This window comes from Talpa occidentalis, unplaced genomic scaffold (assembly GCF_014898055.3).
Source record: "Talpa occidentalis isolate TD23 unplaced genomic scaffold, MPIMG_talOcc4v2.1 talOcc4.9, whole genome shotgun sequence".
NCBI classification, from domain to species: domain Eukaryota; kingdom Metazoa; phylum Chordata; class Mammalia; order Eulipotyphla; family Talpidae; genus Talpa; species Talpa occidentalis.
In genome coordinates this window covers 40,714,571-40,726,016 of record NW_023605305.1, presented here as the reverse complement: position 1 = coordinate 40,726,016, position 11,446 = coordinate 40,714,571, and positions in this window count along the sequence as shown.

The following is an 11,446-nucleotide window of genomic DNA, read 5'->3' as shown; positions in this document are numbered from 1 at the left end:
ATCAGATCACCAGCAAGTGGAGGATTTCCCCTTCCCCACATACTTTTAAGAATCTCTAGGAACATTATTTATGCCAACAGTCTCCTTTCTACCTGCTGGTGGATAGGGGATGCAGAGGCCACCCTCTTGCCTCATTCTAGCTCATCACACTCCTATCTCAGTTTCCTCACAAAATTTCTGTGGCCACTGCCAGTGAAACGAGTTGGGAGGCTGAAACTTGGTGACTTAAGAAAGTCAACACTGACTTTGGAAGCTGCATTCTATAGAAGTGGGTATAGAATGTTTTAGTTAAGATAGTTTAATTGTAGGCAATAAAGTTGCTCATCATGACTCAAAAGTCTTACAGTGGTTACATGGCCCTTTTCCTCATTTATATGTAACTCAGAGAGACTATCTTGTGACAGGGATGGAATCCAATCATCTGTGCTTATTGTTAATCCCAACCCCCACCCCACCCCTTTCTTTAGGGCTATGTGCAGTCCCCGGTGCCTGCTTCACTGCTTCCTCAGATGGAGCTGGAAGTCAGAGCACTATGGTATGACAAGAGTCACATCTTCCTTCTCCACTATGTTCATTTGAGGGACTTTCAAGTCCCAAGTGCAAGAGCTCTTTCACTTTATATACTGTAGCCAATCCTTTTAGCAGCAGGCCCCACAAGGCTGGCTGATGAAGACAAAGTCCACTATGGGACACTTACCAGACTTGAAACCAGTACTCCGCCCCTTCATCCTATTGCCTTTGCAGCTGGTGGGGGAGAAGGGTGTTACCAATCTAGTTTATTTCTGCTTTCATCACAAATTCACTCCTGAGTCTATATCATGTGACTCAGTCTGACTTGGATTAGAACCATCTCATAACATCCATTTGTTTTAAAGTATTTGAACTAAGTATTTGGGAGCAATGAGTCCTATCCTATTGCTAGCTTTTATACTATTACTATTACCAATTACTATTACGGTTGCTATTACTGTTTCTACCAGGACAAAATGTCTTACTGCAAAACCTCCTGAAACTAAGACCAGATACTTTGGCTCAAAGGAGCAATACTTCAAACCCCAACTCTGTCAGTACTGCTATGTGTTGAGCAATTTCCATAACTCTGATTCCTGCCTTCTAGGTTTGTGGCAGATAGTCTTGCTCAGAACATGACTCCCAGATCAGCAGCTTCAGTATCACCTAGAAATGTATTAGAAATGCAAATTCTCAGGCTCCTACTGAGTCAGAAACAATTTGTGTTTTAACAAGCTCTCACGTGACTTTATGAATGCTGAAATTGTAGGAACACTGGTTGTGAGGATTAAATGAAATAATGCATGAAAGGACTTGATTCAGTAACTGGCACTTAATAAACACATAATTTCTATTATCATCATCATTATCAGAATTTTTAAAGTAATGATCAAACTACACATCCTTCAAGCAAAGATCCATATATATTTCTCATCACCAAGTTGTTCACGAGTTTGGTAGCTAAAGACTTGGAATTCTCTGATGAGAACATAGAGTACAGATCCCAATACTTTAATAAATCATGTAAAAATGTGTTGAAGTTTCTTTCTACCAAAAGTTAACCAACTGAAATCTCTACAGAAAGTCACTACACCTCTGCCAAAAGGGATAATTGGAGAAAAGGTCAAGATTTTTCTCAGAAAAACAACCCTGGCCATGCAAAAATAAGACATTGACACTCCAGAGCTCTGTATTATAGATATGCACATGATCATTTTGGCCCAGAATTTTTCAAAACACATGTTACCAATTGCATGCTCTGATTATGAAACAGTTTCAGTCATGGACTTACAAAATGAATAACTTCATTCCAAGTAATATTCCCTATAACTTCCTGATGAATTCCTGAAAACACATTTGTTTCATATGTGATCCTAGGAAACTGTAGGAATTTACCATCCAAATAGAGTATTTGGATATAATCCAATCACCTGTTGCAGAAGACTTACATAATTGTAGTTTTAGAATAGTTCATCACCAGCCATTCTTTCTTAGATCACAAGTACAGTAGATTAAATTTGTGGTTATGTGCCCCCAAGCAAATCATTCACTTAAACTGTCAGGTCCATAGATTTCTCAGGCGTAAAATGAAAGGATTAATTAGATGGTCTCAAAGGTCCTTCCAGTGCTATATTCTAAGATGACCTAGACAAAACAAAGTTGTCCATGTTTTAACAGTAACTAATGCTAATAAAAATAAGTTGAAAAATACTAATTAACTTGAATAGTATGTGCAATCTATTGGTAAGTAGACAATGATTTCGTTTTCTTTACATTTAATTTTAGAGAACAAAGGTCTTTTTTTTTTTAATTAGATAATAAATTTTATTGTTATATTCCCCATACAATTGCACCCCCCCATTCTGACCCCAATCCCTCCCCTCCCACCCTCGCCCCCTAAAAGTGTCTCTGGTTCATAGTTTTTTGCTGATTTTGATTTTCACTTTCTTATAGTTATTCATTTTCCTGGTCCCTTATTTAAGTTTTCTAGATTCCTGCTATGAGTGAGACCATCCGGTATTTTTCTTTTTCTTTTTGGCTTATTTCGCTGAGCATGATCCCTTCCAGCGCCATCCATGTTGCTGCAAATTGCATGTGTTTATCTTTTTTGAATGCTGAGTAATATTCCATGGTATATATGGACCACATCTTCTTGATCCAGTCATCTATTTTTGGGCATTTGGGTTGTTTCCAAAGCTTAGCTATTGTAAACAGTGCTGCTATAAACATAGGGGTGCAGGTATTCTTTGGAATTGATGTTTCTGTGTCCTTTGGGTAAATACCTAGGAGTGGAATTGCTGGATCATATGGAAGCTCTATGTTTAGTAGGTCCAGAAATCTCCACACAGCTTTCCACAGTGGTTGGACCAGTTTGCACTCCCACCAACAGTGCAGAAGAAGAGAACAAAGGTCTTCAGCCTAAATGTTCTAGAAAGACTAAATTATACCTGTGAGAAAATTCTTTAGAAACCCCTCTCTACCTGGACATAACCTAACTTAGATCTCACAGGGAAAGGATTCTCTACATGCTCAGACTTTCTAAAGGGCTCTAAAGAGGAAATATAATGGTGATACTTACAGTCTTAGGCATTATTGAGTTTTTCCATCCCCTGAAAATGTTGCTAACACTTATTGAGCACTTTATGTGCATTGTTTTCTTTAAACCTGATAAAAAGGCAGGTATCCTTTATCCCATTTTATAGATGAAGAAACAGAATTTAGAGAGTCACAGAACCAGGATGTAATCCAGCTAGTTCTTATTCCTTGTCCCCATATCCCAAGCCCCAGCTCCTAATAAGTGTATAACACAGACACCAATTTTTATAGGTGCTCCCAAATACGGACAGTGACCCATTATTTCCTGCCTAGTAACTTTTCTTGGGGCAGAAAAAATGTTGTTCTTAAAGTAGTTATAAGTTGCTGTTTATCCAAGTGAAAAAAAAAAAAAATGTGCAATGATCATCAAGCCCAGTGTGTGTCTTTCAGATCCATTAGCAATGCCTTCTGAAAGTGCAGAGAAGTCAGGCTTGGCTTCAATCAGTGGTTCTCAAAGTGCAGTCTCCAGAGTCTTGGGACCCAGCCCTTTTGTATTTCAACAAGCTCCCCAAATGATTCCAAAGCACATGTTTGAAAACTTGTTTAAATAACACACAGAGAGATTAAAACTGGCTTTTTGTATTTCACTTTAAATCTGACTTATCTGCAGGAACAATAAAAGAGAATAATGACAGGACCAAAATATTACTCCAAGCTATTAAATTAAGCTGAAATGTAATACCATTATACTGACTCTATCAATTTAATAGGCCATTACTAATGAGTAATTTGATGAGCAATTGAAAATGCTCAGAATATAATTTTGCCAGGAACAGGGAAAAGAACCCATGGATTGGAAGTTTATTCCAAAATTCAGCCATTAGAGATGATGCTGTATAAATTTGTCTCTTTCCAAGTTAACAGATCTATATAATTTTTATTGTTCTTTCTAGTCAGAGTCTTATATTCCACTGAAGGGCTTGTATGCTCTGTTTAGCAGAGCAAGAGCACACCATTAAAAAATAAAATAATGCCATTTATTGCCATTTACAATCTTTCTGTCTTAGAATGGAGTGCTTTACACACATTCTCTAATTTCATTCTTGCAACAACATCATGATGTAAAGATTGTTGTCCCTCATGCTACAGATTTTTTAAAAAAGCTTAGACGCTGAACATTTTTTCATATGCCTCTTGGCCATTTGCATTTCCTTTTGGGAGCAGGAATTTAAAAAACATAAATAAGAGACCAGGAAAAAGACTTAATTATAAAAAAGTAAAAAGCAACAAGCAACAAGCAACTATAAACCAGAAACACACTGAGGGAGCGGGGGATGTGAGGAGGGCTTTGGGTCAAAATAAGGGGGGTGGGAATTGTGTGGGGAATATAACCAAGATGAAAATGCATACATTGTGCAAAAATGAAAAATATTGTAAAAATTATATAAAATTAAAGAAAAAAGCTTACACAGAGATATTAAGCATATAATCCCTACGCTCTTGTCAAAGTCCCTGAGTCTTCAGAGAGATTAAATTCTCTAAGGTATACATCTCCCTAGAAACTACTTACTATGTATGCTTAACCACCATACAGCACAAGTAGTGTGCATATTATTAAATGGATTGGTAAATATAGGGTTTTGCTTTGTTAGAACAGTAACTTCTAAATTATGCTTCAGACTTTGCTGAACACATGGAACAGATGTGTACTCACTGCTTCAGAGTTAGAGGAACTGCTGGTCGTATCAATATTTCCCTGGATTAGAGAACATGTATGCACCAATGGTGCATGCATTCCAACATAAAAATGCAAAAAAAAAAAATCCTCTTGATTAGGCAGTGGACAAATATTGGTACTGACCCAGAAACTCGTTAAGCTCTTAGCAGCTGTGTCCCATCTGGCTGTGGCGGAGAGCTCCCCTTCCATTTGGAGTTGTTTGCCTAGCTCGTGGTATCTACATATCACCAGAGGCATGTGCAGATGGTGGGCAGGAATTTCTTTCCCAGTCTTCCCTGTTCCTTTCCCAACTTCCTCTCTCGAAAAAATCCTATCAACAGAGAACTTAAGACTTAAGCAAAAATGATGTAATAGCTTCCATGATTGAAATACTTCTTGCATGCCAAGCACTGTAATTTACATTCCTTAGCTCATTCTAACAATCTGTGGAGTAGGTACCACTCTTTCTGTTTTACTAAAAGAGAAATGAAGTTTCTTAAATTGCACAGCTGATAAGAGCAGCAGAGCCTGGGCTCTGATCCAGGGATCCCTAATTCCAAAAGCCCTGCTCTTAATGTCTGTGTTGGGAGTTCCCCCAATGAACTACTGCACCATTTAGCCTATCCAGATTTTACCACAGATAGGGGTGCAGACTCTTCCTTTCTGTAATCAAGAGAGTGTGTAGTAATCAAGAGAGATTCTTGGATGCAGCTGAACAAACTACTCAAGCAGTTTGTAGTTCCAGCCCAGGGAGTGCTATTCCAGGGAATGCTTTCCTTTTCCTCTTTTTTCTACATGAGGCACTCCCCATTTGGTTACCTCCAATGGGCTGAGATAGCCCCTCTCCAGAGATAAGCAGGGATGCTTTCTAATCTCATTATCAGTGTAGCAAATGAGTGCCTTTCCTATTTTGCTCTAAGTCTATTCAGCTCTCTTCGATAACTGGGTTTTCCAAAGGGTCTTTTGAAAGTCAGTGGCTTGAATCAGAATACATTTACTTATTAAAAGTGGCGGTGGGGATCCCAAATTAAAGCACCAAAATCCCTTTAGCCTATAATGTGCCTAAGACAGTATTAACAGAGCGGCCGAGAAGACCGTATGTTTGCCCAAGCCCCCAACATTTCTAAACCCAGGCTTGGCTTTTTCATGTCCCTTAAGTCCAGGGTTGTCACAAGAATGTATAGTAGGATATAACAACAACTAGTATTTGTTAAGCATTTACCAAGGGTTTGCCACTGCTCTAATGCATGATCTCATTTGACCTTCCCAGCAGCACTAGACAGTAGGGGTGATTATTAACCTTGAGAAACTCAGGTCCACCCTTGCTAAGGGCTTTCCAGAGTCACAAAGGTGGTAAGCACTAGAAGCCCTAACCAGTGTGACTAACCAGTGTGCTGGCTTACATCAGTGAGACTTACTTGCTGCCTGAGAGCTGCAGAGAGGAGCCCGGCTGAGTGGTGGCTCTGCCAGGCAGGCAGCAAAGAATTGGCACAAGCAAACAGGTGGGGAGCAGCCGGAAGGGGGCCCTGGTGAATCCCACCACGAAAGAGGGAGGAGTGTGACCAGGAAAAATACACAAGTTTCCATGCCTTGGAGAGAGGGGGGGCCGTCAGTGGAGCAGCCCCAAGCGATGATGGAGCTGCTTGTACTGGAGAACAGATAGCTTGTCCTTTGACAGTTTCTGCTGCTCCTCTGAGCCATGAGCTTGGGCAAGTTAGTCATTGCCCTGTAAAATGAGCACCTTCATAGCTCTGACCTCTGGGATCTTCGTGGGAATTAAATGAGATCATTCGCTAGAAGACGGCGTGGTGCCCACGCCCACTCGCTGGATGCGTCCTTTTGTAATTATGAGTGTGATCCTTACAGCGTGATTCCATCTGACTCTAACAAAACGCAAACCCCACTGCAAAGCCCTTCTTCATCAACATTGCTTAGGCAGCCTTAGCGGAAGGAGGTTTTCATCCATCCCCTGTGATGTAGTGCTGACCGGCAGTGGCTACACCGCCCGCCTGGCCCAGAGTTAATGAGGCCATAATTCCAGTCCCTTTCCCAGCAAACCTCTTACCAGCACCACCAACAAGAGGCATAATGAATTGGCTTGAGTTCCTCCTCTTCATTTCTGCTTCTGTGTTCTCCGAGGTTAGAGTTAAGAAGCTGTGAGGTGGAGGAAGGCGGTTGGCAGGAGGAAGAAGGCAGCCAAGCCAAGCAGGCCCAGAATAATCAAGCCGGAGAATAGGCCATAATTTACTCTGAAATGGCCTCTCACGGTGATGGGAGTGGGGTGAGAGGGAGGAGGAAAAACCGACTCCCTTTGAAGTTTTTCATCAAAAATCTAACGAACCATACTTTATGAATACAATGGTGTTTTATGATCCACTCTGCAATTCTTTAAAATGTCCAGGTCCAAAGCCAGCTCCTTGCTTGTTTTCATCTCAGTGCAGAGAGAGAAATGCGTTTCTGTCTTTGCCACCCCTGATGTTATTTTTGATTGGCAAAAGAAAAAAAAAAAGCAGCAAAGCTAAGATGGATGAGTCCTAAACTTAACAGTTGGTTTTGCCATCCCCTATTATCTATTAGCTGAGGAGGCTTTTGGAAGACGCAATAGAGACATTATATGTAAATCAATAACAATTTTTCTTTTGTGTTCAACCATGAATACTGACTAGCTAATTTTCATGGCATCTCTATAAGATAAGTGAGTTTTATTATCCTGTTCCAATTCAATTCTTCTTCAGCGTTTTAATCAGCCTAGGCGATTTTATTTTAATTTATCTGCACGAAATGATTTTTGCCAGCACCCTACATTTTCATCAGATTTTCTTGTCATAGCTGGATATAGTGGGCATAGGCAATTAATTGCTGGAGAATGGTTCAGACTGATGAGGATGAAGCATCAAACAAGACATTGTGGTGGGGGGAGGGGATGCAGGTGAGGGGCACCAAACAGCCAGAAGTATCGGGAAGAGAACAGTCTAGCCCATGTTAGTACAATTTGCAAAAGTATGAGGATAGACTTAAAAAAAAAAAAAAAGAAAAGAAAAGAGGGAGCCAGGAAACAGTCATAATAATTGAGGGTGCAAGGCATTTGACAGATGTACAGGACTGTCCCCAAAAGTGGGCATTCCCTTTTCCATGCTTCCATGGGATGAGTGTATTTCTCTGCCCCACTGATGCTGGACCTGGCCACATTCCGGGCTGTGTCCAATGGGATGCTAGTAGGCACATAAGCAGAGGCTGGTAGTGTCTATGCACAGTTGGCTTACCACCATGTATTTATTTAATGTTTGTCTCTTCCACTAGATTACATTCCTTGAGAGCAAGGAATTTCTTAGACATCACTTAATTGTAGCACAGTTCCTAGCACATGGTAGGTACTTTGTAAATATTTATAGAAAGAAATGTGCCAGGGCCTCCCCGGTGGCACAGCAGTTGAGCGCTGGGTTGCAAAGCTGCCCGCAGCCTCTGCAGTGCTGGTTCGATTCCCAGTTGCTCCCCGGCCACCGGAGGAGGGTCCCACATGGCATGCAGACCTCTTCTGCAGCTGCCCGCTGCTCCCCTCAGCAGTGTACTTTGGTCCTTCTGCCTGCTCTGCTCCCCACTCTGGCTCTGGTGAATTCTCTCACCCTTCCGCACTTCTGACTGTACCCAGTGCTTGTATAAATAAATAAATAAATCTTAGGGGAAAAAAAAAAAAAAGAAATGTGCCAAGCACCTTCTAGAACTACTATATTTAAAAACACAGAGCACTTCTCTCAAGGATTTTTGAATACATGGAGCTAGACCTGAGCCATCACACAATGGTAGGCTAATTGCTTAATTCCTTTCTGCCTATAGTCAAGATTTACCTAAGAGATTGAGATAGATGTCTGGTTAGCCGTTTCTGCAAAACAAGTTATGCCAAGATTAGTGACTTAAACAACTATTTTATCACTTCTCAAGATTCTTGTGGATCAGAAATTTAGGAAGAGCCTGACTAGGAAGTTCATATGGTAGCAGTCAGATGGTGACTGACTGGAGAAGCCAGGGCTGGCTAGGTGTCTTTCTTCATCCACACAGGCACAGAGCACCTCATGTGGTATTTCAACAATGGCAGGTTTGGACTTCCTCTCAATATGGTGGTCTCGGGGTAGTTGAATTCTTTCTACAGTGGTTCAGTAATCTATGGCAAGCTTTCCAGCAAGCAAGGCAGAAACTATGTCATTTAGGTTTTTTAACTGTAATAAAAAATATGTAGAATTTTCCATCTTAACCATTTTTGAGTGTAATGTTAAATATAGTCACAAATATTCATATTAATTAATTGTAGTGTTAAGTATATTCACATTGTTATATAACCAATACAGAACATTTTCGTCTTACAAAACTGCAACTCTATACTTATTAGACAATTCCCTACTTCTTCCTCCCTCACCTGGCAACTAGCATTCTGCTTCTGTCCCCTAATCTGAATTTGATTATTCTAGGTACCTCATAAAGCAGTCATAAAGATATGTCCTCTGATCACTAGCTTATTTCAGTTAGCATAACATGCTCAAGATTCATTTATATCGTAGCATATCATATTTTCCTTCCTTTTTTAAGAATGAATAACATTCCATTGTATAGATGTGCTTTACCCATTCATTAGTTAGTGAACTCTTGGGTTGCTCTTGCCTCTTGGCTATAGTGAATAATGCTGGTATGAATGTAGGTGTATAAATATCCATTCAAGTCTCTGCTTGATGTATCCCATCACAAGTTGAATCCATAATTCCTTCCAAAGTCATAAACACACCCAGATTCAAAGGGAGGAACCACAGTCTCTATCTTCTCATGGCAGGAGTGTCTAAGTCACATTATAAGAGGACAGTGCGGCATGGGAGATCTTGTTATAGCCATATTTGGAAAATACACTCTTCTATACAGGTTCCAACTAGAAATAAAGGACAGAGATAGGAAGAACTAAGGAAAAATCTGCAACTGTGGAAAGAGAAAAGTTACAGAGGATGACGTGCAGATATCCACCATACCAATGATGGTCATTAATGAAGTCTCAACTATCAAATAACCTTCATCCCATATAAAATACTATCCCATCACTTTCTATCTTCTTAGCCTACCTTATTCTTTTGTATAGCACTTATCTCCCCCCAGCACTTGTTTAATTTTTTAGCATATGTACCTCTTCACTAGAATATAAATTCCGAAAGGATAAAGATTTTGTCTTATTGTTTACTACTGTAAACCAGAGTCTAACAGGGCCTCCCCTCGTGGCGCAGGCAGTTGAGTGTAGCACTGTGAAGCTGTGTGCAGCCTCTGCAGCGCCAGTTTAATCCCAGCCTGCTGGCGAGGGTCCCATATGGCGCAGCAGACCTCTCCTGTCGCGCCCACTGCTCCCTTCAGCAATGTATTTCGTCAGTCTGCCTGTTCTGTTCCCTGCTCTGTCTCTGGTGAATCCTCTCACCCTGCCATGCATCTGGACTGTACCCCAGTTCTTATATAAATAAATTAATAAATATTTTAAAAATAAATAAACCAGTCTAACATAGTGTCTGATGATTGGTAGGTACTCAAAATTTTATTGAATGAACGAAGAAAGGGGGAAAAGTAACTTGAATCCTGTGTCTTAGAGACAGCCTGTCTATAAATTCCGAACTTTATCATCTGTGTGGACTTCAAGAAACTATTTAAGGAGGAAAAGGAGTATTCATAGCAGCAATAGTCATAACAGCTAAGACATTGAAGCAACCTAAAAGTTCATTGATTATGAATGAAGATGTATAAAGAAGTTGTGTACTCAAGGGAACATACTTAGCTCTTTAAAAAATGATATGTTGTCTTTTGCAACAACATGAAGGCAGCCATAAAATGAAAAACAACTACCAGATGGTTTCATATGTGGAATATAAATAAAATGTAAAAAAAACGGACAAAGTACAATGAAAGTAACTCTAAGATTCTGAAAAACATAGTTGTTAAGAAAATAGGATACGAAGAGAGTGGGAGGAAAGGGTAGAGGAAGTCACTCTGATAGTGGAAATGACACCAGAACTTTGATAGTAGGTAAAGTGAGGCTTATACATATGGAAGTGTGAGGCTATATGCCCCAAAATTATATAGTATTGTAAATCTATGGTAAATCAATAAAATTTTATTTTAAAAAGAGCAGAGAATGGGTAGCAAAGTGGCAGATGCTAAAAACATATAGTCAGTATATTCATGGTAAATAGAAAGTTGGGGTCAAGTGATAGAATGCTCCCAAAGGGGGTCCTTGGGACTATGTGGTCCACCTCCCTTATTCAGATGAGGAGGAAGTTGAGGCCCAGAGATGTGAAGGCTTCTGCCCAGGACCACATGGATCCAAGACCAAAGCTATGGAGCCCAAATCCCTTGACTCATCTAAACTATTAGTTTAGTCAGAACTTGAGGCTGCAAGTCATAGAAATGTGTCTCCAGAGCCTCACATCATCTAGTCTACAGCAGCACTGTGTGGACAGTCTCACCCCTGCCTTTCTCTGATCTTCCATTTCAAGGCTTTTTCTAAAATCATAGGAACCCACTCAGACTGCAAACACACCCTCCAGGAAAAGGGATTCATTAAAGCCCTAAGGACAGCTCTCAACTAAAGGGGGATTGAACAGAGGCTCCAACTTCCTGTGTGATGGATGGATAATTCTGGAAGTCATTCTGTAGGCTTCAACTATC